The following is a 23,500-nucleotide window of genomic DNA, read 5'->3' on the forward strand; positions in this document are numbered from 1 at the left end:
TATCTGCCATTTTGATGAATCCACTTGATTTGCTTGCACTGTCAAAACGAAGCCATCGGCTTGTTTTCTCTGTGAGAGCAGTTTGAAGTTGGCAGTTGTGGATGGTTTGAACCTTTTCTTTTTTTTAATTATTATTCTTTTTCTCGAGCAATGTAAATGTATAAATCGTGAATAAGAATTGCAATAAGTTTGAAATGGAGTCGTTTTGGTGAAACATTTTGAAAGTTTTTATTTTTTAAAATTGAAACCGTTTGGTTAGCATGTAAAGTTAGATGTTCCTGCTTTTTATCTGAAATGTTCCGTCGTTCTAATAACCCGATGAAAGTCACCAACGCAAGCGAGCTGGGAATACCGGCTTTTAATTTCCTTCCTTCCAACTTCCAGGGACAGATTGTTTGTTTGTTTGTTTATTTATTTTTTCTGATCAACTCTGGAGCGTAATAAAAATGCCAGGTATTCGTGGACACGTTATTTTGTGATCGCAAGGTTGGGATGATGAACCTTTCATAGGTTTTGGGATTGGCATAAATTGGTCGTCATGCATTGTCGGACGTTTTGCTTGTATATCTCAGTCACATATTGAATTGGAAAACAGGAGAAACCTTTTGTTGAAAGTTTAGAATTTGAATGCCAGAGTTGACCTTTGGATGAAGAATTCATGATGTCGTTGATCTATTCCTTCTTACTGCCCTCGTATTTTTCTCTCTGGCACTCTTGAAACGCTTGCTCTGTGCATGCGAGCTGAACACATCTCAAATCTGTAATTGAATTGAAATGACGTGATTTGTTATTGGCCGTACTAAATGCTTTGTCACTACCTCGTCGACCCTCTGGTGTAACCAACCCACCCACTGGTAGTATTGTGGGATGGCCTGGTAATGCAGTATACCTGCAGGTTAACTCTGCTTTCCTGGAAGAGCTGGTTTTTTTTTTTATTATTCTTTGGTCGACTTCTATAATCCTCTGTGGTTGGTCTAGACCCGCTTAATACATATTAAGCCTTCTCTTGTGTCGGCTCGAGAAACTATCTGCCGTTTGGTACAATGTTACAATTGCATGCTCTTAACACCAGATATTTGCACGTTGTTCACTGCCTGAAGAATTTAGAGGAGTTTATCTGCTGCGTAATCGTATCGTCGACTGGTTTTAGCACACCTGTTGAGACTTAGCAGATTCGTGGCCTGACGACTGAGATTGAAACTTCAACCTGTGATATTTTGACTTTCATTTCATTACATTAACATGAACTCGTCTATCTGGCGGTGTACCTTGGAGATTTCAACCTTTGACCTATGATCGGCTGGACCGATTTGGTTTCACCTTGTGAAAATGTTACATGTTCGTTGCCAATATAGAATCAAGTCTAGATGCAATATGTTTGTTTTTATTTTTTAGTGTGTTGTATGTTCTTTTCAACCTTAAATGTTCCTCACTCTCGTGGCTTGATGCACTTTAGACAGGTGTGAATATATCATGTTGGGATTTTATGATGATGAATAAATGTGAGAATATGACCCACGTGCTTTTTTCTTGTTTCTTGTTTACCAAGACTTTTCGATGTTTAATGGCATCTCTCGATCTGAAGTGCTTCGTTTTGTGAGTCGTGCTGATACATTGACACGTTGGAGGTGTTGGCACACTGACCTCTTGACTCTTCCATTTGGTTAAATTATCCCACCAGCGGAAAAGGTTCTTTTATTTCACCTATTATTTAAATATCTCTCAAACATTTATTACCTCACATGGGCGAAGTGAAAAGTGGGGTGAAGCAATTGGTTCACTTTGTCTGTCTTTCTGTCCGTCCGCAGATGTCGGTCCATGGTTGAACAACTTGATTTCAACTGATTGTTATTTTGAGCACGAGAACACGAATCGGAAGATTCATCGGAACATGAACTTGCAGTTTAGCAGAACTTTGACTGAATTTGACAAATTGTACGGAATCTCATCCTGAGGGAACATGCTCAGAGAGGAGTGAGATAATCTTTTTAATCTTTATTTATTTTATTCTATCTACCTGTCTGTCAGTCGAATAAATTGAAAATCATTTAAAACAGGAAACTTAGTCATGAAGGACAGAAACAGGCACGGAGAACTAATGTAACGTGTTAAATAAGGTTGTGTAAAAGACCGGTAAACTTCTGAAAAACTTTTCTTAATGACCTTTAAAATCTATTTATTTAAGTTTTAATTACAATGAAAACTCAAATCTGAACAAAATTCGAACTTTCAGAGAAGAAAAAAAAAACATTTAATGCGTCGTCTGCTTCGTACCGATTCATCTGTTGGTGCGACTCAAGAAGGAGTTCACCATCCAGAGCTGTATTTGGGTAGTTGCACGTGCATGGGACTAAGTGATGGAACTGACATTGAAAAATGCACGGCATAACTTATGGCCACTTACCATGTCTGATGACAATGAGCAAGCTGAAGGTTTTAAACTTTCAAGTGAGAAGGTTTACGCAGCAGATTTGATACATTATACAAAGGGTATGAACACCAAAGTAACCAAGGACGTGCATAAAGATAACATGGAGCGGATGAATTGTGACTGAAGCACCTGTGGTCTACCAGATGATGGATGAAGAGATTGTTGACCTGGTTACTAACCCTGATGAAGAACATAATGGTGATGGTGAAGAGAAAAAAACAAAAGATCACCATTGATCAAGTAATAAAACTTGAACAGTACATTAGCTTCTTGCATGGAATGAAGTTTTATCTCTTAACAAGAAATAATAAATATCTTTACTTTATGCGAGAGAAACTAATATCCTTCATGAAAATTACTCTTCAGGAAATGTTTAAGAAAACCAAGCATTGAAAACGAACGAAGTGCGAGTTCAACCTCTTCACAATGCGGTTATGGTTCAACCTCCTCGACCCCTCATTTGTCCAACGATTCCTCTATTTTGTCCTTCAACCCTGTTGGTGTTTTTCACCATGCTCTCTGCTGTGCCTTTTGTTCTGTTTCATCCAGATCCATTCATTCTTGACACTCTTCCATAAAGACCCGGTCACACCTTGACGTTTCAGCCAATGTATGCCGATTTTTGAATTTTTCTTTCTAAAACGCTGGCACACGTTGAATACGTTATGGGTAAGTTTTGATAACATTGAGAGCACGCTGAAAAACACTGCCATACGTCGTTGTACGTTGGCTTTAAACGTTGTACTTTTCGGTTGTCCTCAAATTTTTTCATGCTTGAAATTTCACGACTTATGCCGGCGTATGACTCACACGTTCCGCTACGCTGGCCACAAGTTGTATGCACGGTCTGCGATCGTTGACAGACGTCAACACATGCTACTTGTAAGTTAATCATAAGTTGAGACACGCCGAGGTAATGTTTAGCGTACCCGAAACTTATTTCTAACCTATGATTAACGTGTTGTTGGCACGTTACGCGATCGTTGCCACACGTCGACAGACGTTACTTTTAAGTTACTCATAGGCTGAAAGACGTCGGTATAATGGATCGTCCTTGCGTCAGCGTCCACGGCCACGGCCAGGACACTTATTTGCAGCATTCTTCAAACTTTTCTTCGGCATGACGAGGATGTTCACACTTCGATGTGATGTAATACACAAAACCACAGCTTGGCTATGATTCCAATTGTCCATCGGCAGCATCTATTTAAAATAGTCGAGTTTGAGCGTTTTAACACGTTCAGAAGAAACGCTTCAAATTTCCAAACCCCAGCCTCAAAAAACAAAGGCGAGTGACAGCAATTTAAATCGTTCATTGTAAACAATGAAATTAGCTGAGTGGTACCGTTTAAAAGTCGTTGAGTGTAAAAAAAAAATCCAATTGTTGAGCGCAAGCGTCTACTTTCAATAGTGGGGATGCAGCCATTTAAATCGTAGAGTGGCAGCCTATGAATAGCAAACCCCACGTCACCGGCAAAGATAAACTGCCGCACGATATGGATAAGTTGGGCTATCGTTGGGCATAGTTTGTGAACGCCGGCTTCACGATAATTATTCGTTGGTATATCGTATCTATAAGTAATCAAAGCGCTCTATGCACATTATTAGTTCATTGTGCATTTGTCCAACCCGTTATGAATAGACCTAAATCGTAAAAACAAGCCATAGCTCATTGTTGAAAAAGCCCCATAAAAAATTAGCCGCGAAGAACTTCGAACAATGGTGAAAAGATGTCTCCTACCCGTGGACACACGGACGCAAGGACGATCCATCATAACCCACACCCTCCCCCTCACACTCACCAACTACTGCCAACATGAACAAACTACTACTAATACTGATACTGTTACTGCTGACATGGACATCGACTCAAAAAGGACTCGAAAACACTGTTGTGTTCCCCTTTTATCAGGTCAGGTATGGGAGCATGTGCCAGAACAGCGTGTCACTGCGTCCACTTTCTGCCGGTACTCCAGGGGCCTCCGTCTGGCCATCCCCCAGGCAGATGCCAGGCCCATCCCCATCTCCTTGAGATGATGGTCAACCTGCTGCAACCATGAGGCACTGGCCTCCTCCACTCATGAGACTCCCTCGCTGAGAGAATCTGGTGAGCAGGATCAGCATCAGGAAAACGAGCCACATGTCCATACAGCCGCAAATGACGCTCACGGACTATGCAGGTAACAAATCTCATCCGAGTCTCTCTCAGCAACCGCTCGTTGGACACAAAATCCGACCAGCGATAGCCAAGGATTCTCCGAAGACACCTGGTACCAAAGGAATTAAGTCTCCGTCTCAGATCCTTGGTCAGAGTCCAAGTCTCGCACCCATAGAGCAAGACTGGAAGTACCAAGGACCTGAAGACTCGGACTTTCGTCCTCCCGCACAGGTACCGGCAGCTCCACACCCCATGATCCAGTGAATCCATGACTCCCCAGGCCCGACCCAGACGTCTATTGACCTCTGACTCGCAGCCAGCAGAGACATGAATATCACTGCCAAGGTAAGTGAATCTCTCCACGACCTCAACATCCTCACCACAAACAGACACAGACAGGACAGCAGCATCCAAGATGTCACCGAAAGCCTGGATCTTAGTTTTGACCCAAGAAACCCGTAATCCCAGCGGCTCAGACTCCTCATTCAGCACGTCGAGGGCCCCCAAAAGGATGTCTAAAGTCTCCGCAAAGATGACTGCATCGTCAGCAAAATCAAGGTCCGAGATCTTGACATTCCCAAACGATGCACCGCAACTTGATCTCTCCGACATCCTCCCTAGAATCCAGTCCATACAAGTGCTGAAAAGTGTGGGGGCAAGTACACATCCCTGACGAACTCCAGTAACAACTGGAAATAAGTCAGAGGTGGTACCACCACACTTCACAGCACTCTCAGAACCAGAGTAGAGTTCAGACATCAGATCGATCAGTTTTGGTGGCACCCCACGAAGACCAAGAATCCTCCAGAGGACATCCCGATTCACTGAATCGAACGCTTTACAGAGATCAACATCGGCTGCAAGCAGCCCCTGCTGAAACTCTCGTCTGCGTTCGGTGAGGACACGAAGGGCAAGGATACGGTCAATCGTTGACCTCTTTGGTGTAAAGCCTGACTGCTCTGGACGCTGGTGCTCAAGCAGATGGTGGCGAACCCTATCAAGAATTATCCGAGCAAAGACCTTGCCCAGCACTGAGAGCAGCGTCACCCCTCGGTAGTTGTTGCAGTCTGGGCGATCACCCTTCCCTTTCCAGAGAGGGACAACAAGGCCCCTCTTCCAGTCAGTTGGGATGATGCCTGTGTTCCAGGCAGAGCACAAAACTACATGCAACGACACGAGTGCAGCATTTCCACCAGCCTTGAGAAGTTCGGCATGGATGCCACAAATCCCTGGAGCTTTGCCCCGTTTCAACTGGTTCACCGCAGCCCGTGTTTCCACAAGCGAAGGTGGACCACAGTTGATTCGAGGGTCAGCAACAGGGATTGTAACACCTTTGATGTCCAACTCGACAGCTGGGGGATCAGCCTGCTACAACCGCTCAAAGTAACCGGCCCAGCGGGCCTTCACTTCAGACACCTCTGTCAAGAGCCTACCACTCTCTGCTCGAACTGCAGTGCTCCGAGGGATGGGCTTGGATAAACGTAATGCGCGAATTCCCCTGTAAGCGGGACGAGAATCACCTGTCCACACGTGATGCTCTACCCCCTCACAGATTCCTCGCACATAGGCCTCCTTGTCCACCCTCAGTGCACGTACAGTTTTACGCCTCAGCTCTGAACAGCTCAGCTCTGCCATTCAGCCTGGCCCTGCGACTCTGGTCAATGGTATCCAGTGTCCCTTGAGAGACAAAATTCTTCTTTGCCCTGCGGTGAGCTCCAAGGCATCCACCGGCAACATCAAGGACGGTGGTCTTGAAGGCGCTCCACAACTCTTCAGGACCCCCCAAAGCACCCAGACCCCCCAAGTGTCCACTCAGCCTGTTCGCAAACTCCTCAGCTACTCTCTCATCCCTGAGCTTGGCAACATCCAGCCTAGGCTGGGATGGTACCATTCTCCAGGATTTAAGGTGCAGCTTTAGAGTTGCTACAACAAGCCTGTGGTCAGTATTGAGGAACTGAGCCCTCCGGTAGACCCTGCAGTTCTGGATCATCCTCCAACGACCGTCAATGAGGACATGGTCAATCTCCTTTGCCACACCGCCAGCGTTGGAATACCAAGTCCAGCGATGAGCTTGTGGGCGCTGAAACCATGAACCAGCCACCCTAAGTCCATGACTTCTTGCAAAGTCAAGGAACTTAGTGCTATTCTGGTTCATAGTTCCTGGCCCATGGGGACCAACACACACCTCATAACCATCCCTATCAGTTCCAGTCGATGCATTGAAATCCCCCAAGACTAGAAGTGTATCTCGTCTGGAGCACTGATCAACCACAGACTCGAGTGTGGCGTAGAATGTGTCCTTCACGGTAACATCACTCGCCTCAGTCGGAGCATAAACAGAGACCAGGGAAATGACACCTAAGGAGTGACGAATCCTTAATCTCATAATACGCTCGTTGACCGGTGTTACCTCAATTATCATTGGGGTCAGCTTATTGGACACAGCTACAGCAACTCCTTGGGTATGGTAACCATCAGAGCGACCAGACCAATAGTAGGTGTAACCACCCACCATTATCTCGCCGCAATCCGGTCTCCGAACCTCAGAGAGAGCTGCAATCCCGATGTCCAAACGCTTGAGCTCAGATGATAACAGAGACAGGTGATCATCCTCTCTTAGGGATAGGACATTGCAGGCACCCACTCGAAGGGACCGCCTCAGGTTAACCCAAGGAGACCGCCGTCTGGTGGACGACACCTCAGCACCACTCCGACACACTCTCCCGCAATCTGACCCAGGGATGTTACCCCGTGGTTTCCCTCCTATCAAAGATTGGGGGTCCCGAAGGCTTTGCCCCAATCCCGTCATCCGGTGAGCTGCCCAGCGAAGGGAAGCTGCGCAGGAGGTACTCCCACGGAGTGTGTTTTCAGATTTTTTTGCGTTTTTGCGTTTTGCGGAATGAAGGGTTTTATGGTGGCCGGAGTGCAAATCCTGCCACCAACCTCCTCATAAGAAGTGACCCAACTGCAGGAGGACGTCTGCAGACACAGTTGGGCACTAGATATGGATGGCCGTTGGCTCACAAGGAGCTCTTCCGCCCTTTGACAGGTTTTGTTTTTAATCCTGCTGGGTGTCCATATCCAAACACCCTCCTCACCAGAAAACCTGGTGGGGGAGACAGTTTAGTCGCCGACAACCCGACCATGGAACAGGTCAGTACAGGTTTACATGGTACCTGTAGCAGGTCACAGATCGAACCTGACCTGACAATCATGAACCTTTTATGAGCAGCATTTTTTATATACCAATTCCCAAAACCGCTGGGAACACGTCTTTATATGGCAGTTGTAAGTTAGAAACACATTCATTTTTTTTTTTTTTTGTCGACCGGAAGACGTCATTGGAATACGTCTACATACGTCGATGTGTGTTGGGACTACGTAAAGAATTGGTTCAAAGCACGTCAAACATAAGTTAGAAATAAGTTTCGCGTAAAAAAGACATTACCGCGACGTGTTTCGACTTATGAGTAGCCTTTGTGGACGTGTGTAAGCGTCCACATATCGTGTGTAAAACTTATCCCCATCGCATGCGGAACGTGTGTCATACGCCGAGTACGTCGTAAAATTTTGAACATGTTTAAAATTTCTTGACGTACTCTACTTACTACGACGTATGATCGCGTACTGTAGCGTTCTACTCACGTATACCAAACTTACCCATACCGTATTTGACGTGCCCCAACGTTTTAAACACATTTTTCTTAGGTCGGCATACGCTGGGAAGATCGCCAAGGTGTGACCGCGATGTTGTCACTTCCATTTCTACGGCAGTTATGATTCGAATCGTTGTGCGTCAGCCTTTTAATAGGCTACGTCACGACATCGTCGGCGATGCCTGCAACGCGCTATGCCTGAGTTAGACTATCGTTGGGCATCGGTTGTGTAGGCCGACAACAGGTTCAGCATTCGTTGGTATAAGTTATCTATAACACAACGAAACGTTCTGTGTAGTTACCAATGCGTTATACATAAGACCAAGTCGCTATGAATACGTCCGAATCTTTAAAAAAAAACATCAAAAGTTCAACGTAAGCCAGCGTTTTACATACATTTTAATACGTTGCCATCGCTGGCGAAAACGTCAAGGTGTGACCGGGCCTGAAGCCTTGACTTCATATAAAATAATAATAATAATAACAACAAAAAAGGTTTCACATTGTGTAATCCGAATACCGTTTAGTCCCAAGGAATTTTAATGCATATACTTGAACCCGACAATACAGATCACCTTTTTGGAACTTTCAAAAAAAATTTCCGTTTAGCATTTGGAAAGTTATTTATGCTGACATACCCTGAGGGCAGAGTAAGAGATTCTACGTTCATGCCCTGAGGGCAGAGCAACAGATTCCACATTCATGCCCTGAGGGCATAGTAACAGAATTTGCGTTCATGCCCTGAGGGCAGAGCAACAGGTTCCGCGTTCATGCCCTGAGGGCAGAGTAACAGGTTCCGCGTTCATGCCCTGAGGGCAGAGCAACAGGTTCCGCGTTCATGCCCTGAGGGCAGAGCAACAGGTTCCGCGTTCATGCCCTGAGGGCAGAGCAACAGGTTCCGCGTTCATGCCCTGAGGGCAGAGCAACAGGTTCCGCGTTCATGCCCTGAGGGCAGAGCAACAGGTTCCGCGTTCATGCCCTGAGGGCAGAGCAACAGGTTCCGCGTTCATGCCCTGAGGGCAGAGCAACAGGTTCCGCGTTCATGCCCTGAGGGCAGAGCAACAGGTTCCGCGTTCATGCCCTGAGGGCAGAGCAACAGGTTCCGCGTTCATGCCCTGAGGGCACAGCAACAGGTTCCGCGTTCATGCCCTGAGGGCACAGCAACAGGTTCCGCGTTCATGCCCTGAGGGCACAGCAACAGGTTCCGCGTTCATGCCCTGAGGGCACAGCAACAGGTTCCGCGTTCATGCCCTGAGGGCAGAGCAACAGGTTCCGCGTTCATGCCCTGAGGGCAGAGCAACAGGTTCCGCGTTCATGCCCTGAGGGCAGAGCAACAGGTTCCGCGTTCATGCCCTGAGGGCACAGCAACAGGTTCCGCGTTCATGCCCTGAGGGCAGAGCAACAGGTTCCGCGTTCATGCCCTGAGGACAGAGCAACAGGTTCCGCGTTCATGCCCTGAGGGCAGAGCAACAGGTTCCGCGTTCATGCCCTGAGGGCAGAGCAACAGGTTCCGCGTTCATGCCCTGAGGGCAGAGCAACAGGTTCCGCGTTCATGCCCTGAGGGCAGAGCAACAGGTTCCGCGTTCATGCCCTGAGGGCAGAGCAACAGGTTCCGCGTTCATGCCCTGAGGGCACAGCAACAGGTTCCGCGTTCATGCCCTGAGGGCACAGCAACAGGTTCCGCGTTCATGCCCTGAGGGCACAGCAACAGGTTCCGCGTTCATGCCCTGAGGGCACAGCAACAGGTTCCGCGTTCATGCCCTGAGGGCACAGTAACAGGTTCCGCGTTCTTGCCCTGAGGGCACAGTAACAGGTTCCGCGTTCATGCCCTGAGGGCACAGTAACAGGTTCCGCGTTCATGCCCTGAGGGCACAGTAACAGGTTCCGCGTTCATGCCCTGAGGGCACAGTAACAGGTTCCGCGTTCATGCCCTGAGGGCACGGTAACAGGTTCCGCGTTCATGCCCTGAGGGCACAGTAACAGGTTACGCGTTCATGCCCTGAGGGCACAGTAACAGGTTACGCGTTCATGCCCTGAGGGCACAGTAACAGGTTACGCGTTCATGCCCTGAGGGCACAGTAACAAGTCACGCGTTCATGCCCTGAGGGCACAGTAACAGGTTCATTCTCTGAGGGCAGAGCAACAGATTCCGCCAATCCGCCAATATACCAATCACTCTCCCTGCACCCCTCACCCTCTCCCGCTTCTTTTATCAGCCCTCTGACTATTCCTGTTAGGAAAGCGACAGGTGGTATTTGCTAGTCATACTAATAAGTGTGTGTGTGTGTGTGTGTGTGTGTGTGTGTGTGTGTGTGTGTGTGTGTGTGTCTGTGTGTGTGTGTGTGTGTATGTGTGTGTCTGTGTGTGTCTGTGTGTGTGTGTGTGTGTCTGTGTGTGTGTGTGTCAGTGTGTGTGTGTGTCAGTGTGTGTGTGTGTCAGTGTGTGTGTGTCAGTGTGTCAGTGTGTCTCCTCCATAACTCCAAAGCCATGAAATTTAAACATCCCTTTTTGAAGATAATTAACGGCTTACCTTCATGAAAGGCTTATCCTTGGTCAGCACAAATTGGCCTTACTGGGGTCTCAGCTGTCATGTTGATTCAGCCTATTCAAACATGCATTGCCTTGGAAACATGATTTTCTCTCAGGGACGAATTAAAATATATTGTTGCGGTCTTCGCGCCCGCCGGCGTGCGGACGGCCACGTAACTCGAATCGCGGCACGTCGCCCACCGGACGGACAATCCAGTCGTGACCCTCTCGGACTAACGCCGGGAACCAGTCACGGGTGGACCTTTCGGTCTCACCGCGATCGAGCCAATCAGCCCCCGCGTGGGATAGGGTTGCTCGCCAAATTCGAACTACCTAAGTACCCACGCGGAGGGTAGACCGGGCGATCGCACCTCGCCGCAGGTCGACTTCGGACACGGGCCACTTAAGCGACCCGTTCCGTACTATCAGAATAACCGAGCGGTGTTATCGTCGACCTCGACGGTTCGATTAATTATCGGGCGTATTCAGCCCACTACCAACCCTTTACGTGAAGCAAGATGGGGATTCAATGGAGGAAAAGACGAAGCGAAGCGGGAGAACAGTTCAACAATAAAGCACATTTATTCGCGACGAACGGGAAGCACACAAATACAATTCCACCAAATGCACACAAAAAAAAGAAAACGCAATTCCATTTACACAAAAAGCAAACATAAAAGTGAAAACACAGTGCAGAGCTAATACCGACTACCGAGCACACGGCAACACTTATACAATTCTACTTCACAGACGGCGCCGACAACACATACCCAAAACCAAGGAAAAGAAATACCCTCAAGAATGGGGCAGGCCTGAGGCCGAGACCGGGTCGGGCCTACCCGTCTGGTGATGAGACGCGGAGCGGCGATGGCCCCGCAACCCGCGGGCCTCGTGGACAGTGCCTGGCAGGGGGTGGGAACGGGGCCCCCTTGGTCGCACTATCTCAGCGCGGGGGGAAACAGGAGGGGGTTGCTGATGCTCGGGGTATAGAGGATCTTTATTATCCCTGGTGTGCGTCTCCACCTCGGCCAGGTCGCGCTGCCGGCCTCCCTCGGGCGTGCAGCTCCTGGCACCGACGCGAGCACCCCCTCGTCCGGCTCTCTTCAGCTTCTCCAGCCACTGCAGGCTTCGGGCTCCAGTCTTCCACACTCGTCCCCTCCGTTCCGACTCCTTCTCGTTCTCGACTCCTTCTCGTTCTCGTTTGCGACTCTCTTCTGACTGACGAACACCGTCCTTTTATCCCCCCGTAACTTCGCCTTTGACCCCCTCCCTTTGACCTTTCACCTCGCTCCCTATTGGCCCGAGAAAAAGTGGGCGTGAAGGCTTTTTGATCCACAAATTTGCATATATCGATCGCCCTGGGGGCGGGGCCAATTCGCCCCTCGCTCACCGATTGGACGGCAAAAAGTGGGCGTGTGTCGTTTTTGATCCGTTTTTGAAGCACAAAATCCGTGATTTTGTACACGCTGTTCGACGCGCGTTCTGCGTGAGTCCAACACCGGTACCCACAGCGGGGCAAGAACGGTGGTGATGCTACGGTTGCGAGGTGTGACGGGAAGGTCGTGGCGGTTGTGGTGAAGCGGTGGTTGTGGTTGTAGTTGTGATCATGGCGGTTGGTCCAAAATAAAGATAGTAAAAGAAAACCGGCTATCCTGAAGAGTCGCAGCACGTATAAATGACATGTATTCCCACTAGACAACGGGTTTGGGCCTAACTACACATGCACTTACCGAGATACCTCACCTAAGGGACCTGAATGGTGGTTTGCGAATCTGGTAACCACAACACTACCCCCTTCCCTTTTTACAGACTCGTCCCGAGTCGTCAAATTTTCGTGTGCCATCATGTGTAGTTTTCCCCTAGTACATTTTACCTACGGATCCCTGAGTGCGACATTCATGGTATTCGTGTCCCCAAAATAAATAACCTGAGGGCTGCGTAACTACCTAAACAAACTCACTCACACGGACGACTTAAATAAAATTGCCGGCGCTAGACAGACATGCCGGGGGCGCACTCATATTTACAGTACATCTTAACCTTAACTTACAAATCTTACACTAAACCATGGCCCAGGATCATTGAACTCTGCAAAAGAAAGCAGTTAGCAGGGAGCCAGGCTGCCCGCATGCAGTCTCTGGCTCAAACAATGCAGGTGACAGGGAACGTGGCTGGCTGCTCACACGCAGTCCAAGGCCTTCCCTTTTGAGCTGAACGCACTGAACCACAACGGTGCATGGGCCGCACAAACGTAGTCTCCGTGCCAGCTCAAGTGGCACACGCAATGAGCACAACGAATGAATGGATGAATGGATGGACGCAAAACGGTGCACGGGCCGCCACTGCAGGCCCGTGTTGTAGCTGCCAACAGGGCAGTTCTTGCAGCTTGCAAACTGTTGCTTTCTGATCCTGGCGCACATGGAAATGAACAGGGGGGGGGCAAAGCAAAAATTGAACGGGGCTGGTGAACAGGGGCAGTGGGCATGGCATGGCAAAGGTAGCGGGCAAACACAGCCCGCAGAAGAAGGCCGCTGCAGGCAAACACAGCCCGCAGAAGAAGGCCGCTGCAGGCAAACACAGCCCGCAGATGAACTGGCCGGCACAGGCCTTGAAGAAAACAGCCAGCAGATGAACTGGCCGGTACAGGCCTTGAAGCAAACACGGCCAGCCGATGGCACAGGCCTTGCAGCAAAACAACAGCTGCCGATGAAGTTGGCCGGCCTCCGCCTTGAAGCAAAACATGGCCAGCCGATGAAGTTGGCCAGCCTTTGCCGTTCAATGGAGGTTGGTGGAGGGAGTGCGGTGGTGCTGGCCACTTGGAAGGCGGGCTCGGACCTACCTACCTGTCTCCCTCCCAACCTATCGCCTTTGCCTGTCACTGTACATACCCACTCCCTTAATTTGTCAAACCCCAATTTAGCCCCAACTTATTTTTTTTTGTTGTTTTTATTTTTACTTCCCCACTATAAATCGTCCCCTAACCCCCTTTATCGTCCTTGTTCGGCTAACCTATCCTGTCACCTAGCCTACTCCCAACCCCTACGTTCCCTTCCCGGAGGGGAACAAGGGAGAGCTAACGTCCTGTGTCGAGGCCCAATGAAGCCTCAGAATGGCCTCCCCAGAGTTCGGCGATCTTAACACCAAGTGGGTCCAGCGGCCCACAACGACAGCGAGGGGATGGATGGTGCGGAGGGGTACATCTCCTAATCTACCCTAACCATTTAACTGTTAAACTACCCCGGGCTTTCAACAAGCGCCTCTCGCTTAAACTATTGGTTCTAACAACCCAGATTCCCGTCGCCTGTGTTGGTGTCCTCACAATTTCGGGCCTCGCCCCCCAATTTTCTCTCCGTGCCCTCACACGGTCTCCTGGCTGGGACACGTGGCTCCCTTTGGCAGGCACGACCCTCTGCCGAATCTCCCGCTATGGCACCCCGGGCACTACACTGCCTCCGAGCCTACCAGCTCCCTAACACCGGGGAGTGCCCCCATGGCACCTCCCCTGAAACGCACACGTGGCAGGCCGGCCTCCCGGGCCCCTTTCCGAGGGTCACCCGTGCCCACAACACTGCCCACGCGGCTAATGGCGCCCCGGGCCCCCGCACCAAGCAGGCGCACCCGTGCCCACTACTCTATCCCGGCCCCCCATGGGCCCATGGCCTACCGCGGCCGACTAGCCTGGTGCCCGGGGTACCCTCTCAGCGATACTCACCTTTCGCAGCCACGCTCCCAAGCCCGTCAACAGGGCTCCTGCACCCCTCCAAATGGGTCTCGAGCCTACTTTCCCACCAACAGCAAAACGACCTCCATATTTCAATTTGACTAACCCCCTAACTCACTTTATACTGACCCCGGGGTCCCTTGGGCGGGAGTCACTCCTCCCCCCAATCACTCATCGCACCATGCATTCCCCATTCACTCCACTCACACAGACCCGCTGGCCTCACTCACTCAACAAGTACTCACCTCACAACTCACCAACTCTTCAACACACACACCGCTGAACTCTGCCATCCTCCTAACTACATCCCCTAACTAACTCGTGCTCCCACGTCGTCCCTTATACTACAGCACGTTCCATTTAACCTACGTAGCTAAGCTACGTCCCCACTACACATTCACAAGTCTGTCACTGTCTCCAAAATAAATCATTTTATTTCCCAACCTAAAGCTCATCTAAATCCCTCTAACTAATCCATTCCACGGACCCCATGAGGACTTACCCCTGCCCCATGGAGTCGGTCTAGCTAAGCTAACCCTTCCCCCTAACTAGTTTTCATCCTGTGCCCAGAGTAAGGGGGTCTTTCACCCCTTGCCCAGGAATCCTGTACACCCGAAAGTGAGGCTTGCTCCTTTTTTTTTTTTCCATGCGCAGCACCTGCGCGGCAACTCAGAGCTCGCGCACTTTGCACCTGCCCGTGACGTCATGCAGCTGCACGTGTTCCTCGTCCCTCCTTGGACGGGACCATCCGGCAGAGATACCCCTCCTGCCGAATTCCAACCCCACGTGCAGCCATGACGTCACCGTGCGCATAAAAAAAAAAAAACACAAGCCACACGTCTCGAGGGGTTCCCCACGCGAACACATGTGCTTTGCCCGTTGGAGCTTTACACACACGATCGCGTGGAGAACCCGTCCGGTCCAAATCCATTTACCTGCCTAACTTTGTCCGTCCGCGGGATCGGCAAATCCACCGCGTGCGTTTCCGGACCGGGACTTCACTCTCGCAAGCGAGCACGTGGTGGTCTCGTGCGTTGCACAGCACGAACCGCGTGCTCACTGCTGGGTGAACCCGGCACGGTCCTCGAAACAACTACAGCCGCTACTCGGCTTTCTCTCCTCTGTCGCCGTCGTCGTCTCCATTCCACCCACGCACACCTGCGTGTTACGACGCACACAGTCCACACCATCACATTCACACCGGGAGATGCGGCTGCGTGCTCCCGCATGCCAACCGACATCTCCCTCACATACCGCTCTCTCACACACACGGTCTCCCTTGCACACAGCGACCTTGCACACGGCCGTTCACTCACGCGTGCCTCACTACTCTCACACCGTGCCTCATCCACACACGCGGGGGCACTCACCCGCGGTACCTCACTCATACACACGGCGACACTCACACACGCGGTCTCTTCCACACACGGTGCCTCACCCACACACGCGGGGGCACTAACCCGCGGTTCCTCACTCACACTCCGTGCCTCATCCACACACGGCGTGCTGGGAAGCACGTACTCCGGCACCATCGCCACCACACCACTCACACGTGGTGCCTCACTCATACTGGCCGTTTCACTCACACACACGGCCTCACTCACACACGGTGCCCCATCCACACCCGGCGTGCTGGGAAGCACGCACTCTGGCACCATCGCCACCACACCACTCACACACGGGGTCGCTTCCACACACGGTGCCGCACTCACACCTTGCACCACACACACAGGGACAACCACACTGGGGATTTGTGTCCCCACAAGGGTCTCCGGGGCCTCTATACCCCCCAAGCTCTCCGTGCACCCGTCCACAGCACTCGTCCCCTCGACCTCGCAAAGCACGACCGAACTCACCTGGTCGTGACTCGCCTCAAGGGGGCATACTCCCTCCCCTCGTTCCTGGAGGAGGCCATCCAGGTGCTCGCACCGGGTCCCAACACGCTCCGCGAGCTCAACCCCATTGTCCTCCACTACCTCCGTGTGTGCGTGCGCGTCACTTACCCCGTCTTCATCGTGTAGTCTTCCCTCTATCGTTCCCATCTCCCGTGTCTCTGCCAACTCTTCACCCTTTACCTCCCTTGTCTCAACTATTATTTCTGTTGTCGTCACCTCGTGTCTCGTCTCACACGTTTTGGTCTCCCCATTTAATTTTTCCCTTTCGGTCATCGTTACGACCCTCGCCCAACACGTTCCACGAATTATTTTTTCACCCGCCTCCACCGCGGGCCTGTCAGCCGTTGCACCCCCACCCAGCTCGTTTGCTCCCACACGTGGAGTCGCCATTTTAAGCTCCCTGCTCACTGCCTTCATGCCCGCCTGCAGGCATTGGCCCATGTTCTGCGTCTCACCCCGCAGCTCTTTCATTTTTGTTTCCATTCCGTTCATTTTTGTATCCATCTTTTCGTTTATTTGTTGTGTATTCGCATCCATCGTCGTTTTCACTTCATTCATTTGCTTGTTCATGTCTTTCATTTCGTTTTTCATTTCATTTGTGTTTGCATCCATTTTTTCGATCATTTTCGCATTCATCTTTTCGTTCATTGCCGCCAGCATGGCGCATAGCTGGGCCATGTTGGATGCACTCAGCTGAGCCGTTTCGGCAAGGGTTGGGGAAGGGTCTTGGTGGAGAGGGGGGGGGGGAGGTGTCATACACCGCGGCCGCTGCCGCACCCACCTCGGGCCCTGGGTTCAGTTGGGCGAGTCCGTGTTCCTGCACAATCAACATTTCCTGCTCGGGGATTCCATCCTGGACCATGGACTCTACATTATTACACATATACATTTCTAATACCCCCGGCTCCCGCTCGCCTTGAGACGCCATCTTGCTTCTCGTGAAGGGTTAATTTGCTCGCTCGTAATTTGGAGGGAATCGGGGGTCGCTTCTCTCACCCCTGGACCGATTCCCGTAAATTTAGCCGGAGACAGGAGAGCCCGTTTTCCTGTTCTCCGATACCAGTGCCGCGAGGAGGGCGATGAATTTGTATCCCACTCCTGACACCAGTGTTGCGGTTTTCGCGCCCGCCGGCGTGCGGACGGCCACGTAACTCGAATCGCGGCACGTCGCCCACCGGACGGACAATCCAGTCGTGACCCTCTCGGACTAACGCCGGGAACCAGTCACGGGTGGACCTTTCGGTCTCACCGCGATCGAGCCAATCAGCCCCCGCGTGGGATAGGGTTGCTCGCCAAATTCGAACTACCTAAGTACCCACGCGGAGGGTAGACCGGGCGATCGCACCTCGCCGCAGGTCGACTTCGGACACGGGCCACTTAAGCGACCCGTTCCGTACTATCAGAATAACCGAGCGGTGTTATCGTCGACCTCGACGGTTCGATTAATTATCGGGCGTATTCAGCCCACTACCAACCCTTTACGTGAAGCAAGATGAGGGTTCAATGGAGGAAAAGACGAAGCGAAGCGGGAGAACAGTTCAACAATAAAGCACATTTATTCGCGACGAACGGGAAGCACACAAATACAATTCCACCAAATGCACACAAAAAAAAGAAAACACAATTCCATTTACACAAAAAGCAAACATAAAAGTGAAAACACAGTGCAGAGCTAATACCGACTACCGAGCACACGGCAACACTTATACAATTCTACTTCACAGACGGCGCCGACAACACATACCCAAAACCAAGGAAACGAAATACCTCAAGAATGAGGCGGCCTGAGGCCGAGACCGGGTCGGGCCTACCCGTCTGGTGATGAGACGCGGAGCGGCGATGGCCCCGCAACCCGCGGGCCTCGTGGACAGTGCCTGGCAGGGGGTGGGAACGGGGCCCCCTTGGTCGCACTATCTCAGCGCGGGGGGAAACAGGAGGGGGTTGCTGATGCTCGGGGTATAGAGGATCTTTATTATCCCTGGTGTGCGTCTCCACCTCGGCCAGGTCGCGCTGCCGGCCTCCCTCGGGCGTGCAGCTCCTGGCACCGACGCGAGCACCCCCTCGTCCGGCTCTCTTCAGCTTCTCCAGCCACTGCAGGCTTCGGGCTCCAGTCTTCCACACTCGTCCCCTCCGTTCCGACTCCTTCTCGTTCTCGACTCCTTCTCGTTCTCGTTTGCGACTCTCTTCTGACTGACGAACACCGTCCTTTTATCCCCCCGTAACTTCGCCTTTGACCCCCTCCCTTTGACCTTTCACCTCGCTCCCCATTGGCCCGAGAAAAAGTGGGCGTGAAGGCTTTTTGATCCACAAATTTGCATATATCGATCGCCCTAGGGGCGGGGCCAATTCGCCCCTCGCTCACCGATTGGACGGCAAAAAGTGGGCGTGTGTCGTTTTTGATCCGTTTTTGAAGCACAAAATCCGTGATTTTGTACACGCTGTTCGACGCGCGTTCTGCGTGAGTCCAACACCGGTACCCACAGCGGGGCAAGAACGGTGGTGATGCTACGGTTGCGAGGTGTGACGGGAAGGTCGTGGCGGTTGTGGTGAAGCGGTGGTTGTGGTTGTAGTTGTGATCATGGCGGTTGGTCCAAAATAAAGATAGTAAAAGAAAACCGGCTATCCTGAAGAGTCGCAGCACGTATAAATGACATGTATTCCCACTAGACAACGGGTTTGGGCCTAACTACACATGCACTTACCGAGATACCTCACCTAAGGGACCTGAATGGTGGTTTGCGAATCTGGTAACCACAACAATATCATCAAAATATTGGAACAACAAAAACCTCAATCTCTCTCCAGAACATCGACATCGATCTCCCTCCATAACATCGACCTACAAAACAACAACATCGACCTCACTCTCCCTCTAGAACATCGATCTACATAACAACAACATCGATCTCACTCTCCCTCCATAACATCGACCTACAAAACAACAACATCGACCTCACTCTCCCTCCATAACATCGACCTACAAAACAACAACATCGACCTCAATCTCCCTACATAACATCGACATACAAAACAACAACATAAACCTCAATCTCCCTCCATAACATCGACCGACAAAACAACATCGACCTCACTCTCCCTCCATAACATCAACCTACAGAACAACAACATAAACCTCACTCTCCCTCTGTAACATCAACCCACAAAACAACAACATAAACCTCACTCTCCCTCTATAACATTGACCAACATAACAACAACATAAACCTCAATCTCCCTCCATAACATCGACCTACATAACAACAACATAAAGCTCAATCTCCCTCCATAACATAGACCTACATAACAACAACTAAACCTCAATCTCCCTCAATAACATCGACCAACATAACAACATAAACCTCAATCTCCGTCCATAACATCGACCTACAAAACAACAACATCGACCTCACTCCACTCAATAACGTCAACATCGACCTCACTATCCCTCCATAACATCGACCTACATAAAAACAACATCGACCACACTCTCCCTCTATAACATCGACCAGCATAACAACAACATCGACCTCACTCTCCCTCTATAACATCGACCTACAAAACAACATCGATGTCACTGTCCCTCCACAACATCGACCAACAAAACAACAACATCGACCTCACTCTCCCTCCATAACATCGACTTACATAATAACAACATCGACCTCACTCTCCCTCCATAACATCGACCTACAAAACAACAACATTGACCTCACTCTCCCTCTATAACATTGACCTACATAACAACAACATCGACCTCACTCTCGCTCCATAACATTGACCGACAAAACAACATCATCGACCAAACTCTCCCTCCATAACAACGACCGACAAAACAACATCGACCTCACGCTCCCTCCATAACATCGACCTACATAACAACAACATCGACCTCACTCTCCCTCAATAACATCGACCTGCAAAACAACATAAACCTCAATCTCCCTCCATAACATCGACATACAAAACAACAACATCAACCTCACTCTCCCTCCATAATATCGACATACAAAACAACAACATCGACCACATTCTCCCTCCATAACATCGACCTACATAACTACAACATCAACCTCACTATCCCTCCATAACATCGACCTACATAACAACAACATCGACCTCACTCTCCCTCGATAACAAGGACCAACAAAACAACAACATCAACCTCACTCTCCCTCCATAACATCGACCTACAAAACAACAACATCGACCTCACTCTCCCTCCATAACATCGACTTACATAATAACAACATCGACCTCACTCTCCCTCCATAACATCGACCTACAAAACAACAACATTGACCTCACTCTCCCTCTATAACATTGACCTACATAACAACAACATCGACCTCACGCTCGCTCCATAACATTGACCGACAAAACAACATCATCGACCAAACTCTCCCTCCATAACAACGACCGACAAAACAACATCGACCTCACGCTCCCTCCATAACATCGACCTACATAACAACAACATCGACCTCACTCTCCCTCAATAACATCGACCTGCAAAACAACATAAACCTCAATCTCCCTCCATAACATCGACATACAAAACAACAACATCAACCACATTCTCCCTCCATAACATCGACCTACAAAACAACAACATCGACCTCATGATCCCTCCAGAAAATCGACCTCCATCACAACAACATCGACCTCACTCTCCCTCCATAACATCGATCTACATAATAACAACATCGACCTCACTCTCCCTCCATAACAACGACCTACAAAACAAGAACATCGACCTCACGCTCCCTCCATAACATCGACCCACAAAACAACATCGACCTCACTCTCCCTCCATAACATCGACCTACATAACTACAACATCAACCTCACTATCCCTCCATAACATCGACCTACATAACAACAACATCGACCTCACTCTCCCTCGATAACAACGACCAACAAAACAACAACATCAACCTCACTCTCCCTCCATAACATCGACTTTCATAATAACAACATCGACCTCACTCTCCCTCCATAACATCGACCTACAAAACAACAACATCGACCTCACTCTCCCTCTATAACATCGACCTACAAAACAACATCGATGTCACTGTCCCTCCACAACATCGACCAACAAAACAACAACATCGACCTCACTATCCCTCCATAACATCTCCCTAAATTACAACAACATCAACCTCACTCTCCCTCTATAACATTGACCTACATAACAACAACATCGACCTCACTCTCGCTCCATCACATTGACCGACAAAACAACATCATCGACCAAACTCTCCCTCCATAACAACGACCGACAAAACAACAACATCGACCTCACTCTCCCTCCATAACATCGACTTACATAATAACAACATCGACCTCACTCTCCCTCCATAACATCGACCTACAAAACAACAACATTGACCTCACTCTCCCTCTATAACATTGACCTACATAACAACAACATCGACCTCACGCTCCGTCCATAACATCGACCTACATAACAACAACATCGACCTCACGCTCCCTCCATAACATCGACCCACATAACAACAACATCGACCTCAATCTCCCTCCATAACATCGACATACAAAATAACAACATCGACCTCATTCTCCCTCCATAACATCGACCTACAAAACAACAACATCGACCTCACGATCCCTCCAGAAAATCGACCTCCATCACAACAACATCGACCTCACTCTCCCTCCATAACATCGATCTACATAATAACAACATCGACCTCACTCTCCCTCGATAACAACGACCAACAAAACAACAACATCAACCTCACTCTCCCTCCATAACATCGACCCACAAAACAACAACATCGACCTCACTCTACCTCCATAACATCGACTTACATAATAACAACATCGACCTCACTCTCCCTCCATAACATCGACCTACAAAACAACAACATTGACCTCACTCTCCCTCTATAACATTGACCCTCATAACAACAACATCGACCTCACTCTCGCTCCATAACATTGACCGACAAAACAACATCATCGACCAAACTCTCCCTCCATAACAACGACCGACAAAACAACATCGACCTCACGCTCCCTCCATAACATCGACCTACATAACAACAACATCGACCTCACTCTCCCTCAATAACATCGACCTGCAAAACAACATAAACCTCAATCTCCCTCCATAACATCGACATACAAAACAACAACATCGACCACATTCTCCATCCATAACATCGACCTACATAACTACAACATCAACCTCACTATCCCTCCATAACATCGACCTACATAACAACAACATCGAGCTCACTCTCCCTCGATAACAACGACCAACAAAACAACAACATCAACCTCACTCTCCCTCCATAACATCGACCTACAAAACAACAACATCGACCTCACTCTCCCTCCATAACATCGACTTACATAATAACAACATCGACCTCACTCTCCCTCCATAACATCGACCTACAAAACAACAACATTGACCTCACTCTCCCTCTATAACATTGACCTACATAACAACAACAACATCGACCTCACTCTCGCTCCATAACATTGACCGACAAAACAACATCATCGACCAAACTCTCCCTCCATAACAACGACCGACAAAACAACATCGACCTCACGCTCCCTCCATAACATCGACCTACATAACAACATCGACCTCACTCTCCCTCAATAACATCGACCTGCAAAACAACATAAACCTCAATCTCCCTCCATAACATCGACATACAAAACAACAACATCGACCACATTCTCCCTCCATAACATCGACCTACAAAACAACAACATCGACCTCACGATCCCTCCAGAAAATCGACCTCCATCACAACAACATCGACCTCACTCTCCCTCCATAACATCAATCTACATAATAACAACATCGACCTCACTCTCCCTCCATAACAACGACCTACAAAACAAAAACATCGACCTCACGCTCCCTCCATAACATCGACCCACAAAACAACAACATCGACCTCACTCTCCCTCCATAACATCGACCTACATAACTACAACATCAACCTCACTATCCCTCCATAACATCGACCTACATAACAACAACATCGACCTCACTCTCCCTCGATAACAACGACCAACAAAACAACAACATCTACCTTACTCTCCCTCCATAACATCGACCAA

General features: G+C 49.6%; 1 protein-coding gene across 5 annotated transcripts in view; it reads left to right on the forward strand.

Annotated features, from left to right (window-relative positions):
- LOC147025717 (LIM domain kinase 1-like) overlaps nt 1-1,514 on the forward strand; it is a 61,552-nt gene extending 60,038 nt beyond the window's left edge. For all 5 annotated transcript variants that reach the window (XM_085880413.1, XM_085880409.1, XM_085880412.1 and 2 more), the window contains one exon: nt 1-1,514. This exon is cut by the window's left edge and continues 847 nt beyond it. The gene's annotated coding sequence lies outside the window, so the exon portion shown is untranslated.
- The last annotated feature ends 21,986 nt before the right edge of the window (nt 1,515-23,500 follow it).

This window comes from Eptatretus burgeri, chromosome 5, assembly GCF_056783735.1.
Source record: "Eptatretus burgeri isolate ZD-2024b chromosome 5, Ebu_testis_v1, whole genome shotgun sequence".
Taxonomy (NCBI): Eukaryota; Metazoa; Chordata; class Myxini; order Myxiniformes; family Myxinidae; genus Eptatretus; species Eptatretus burgeri.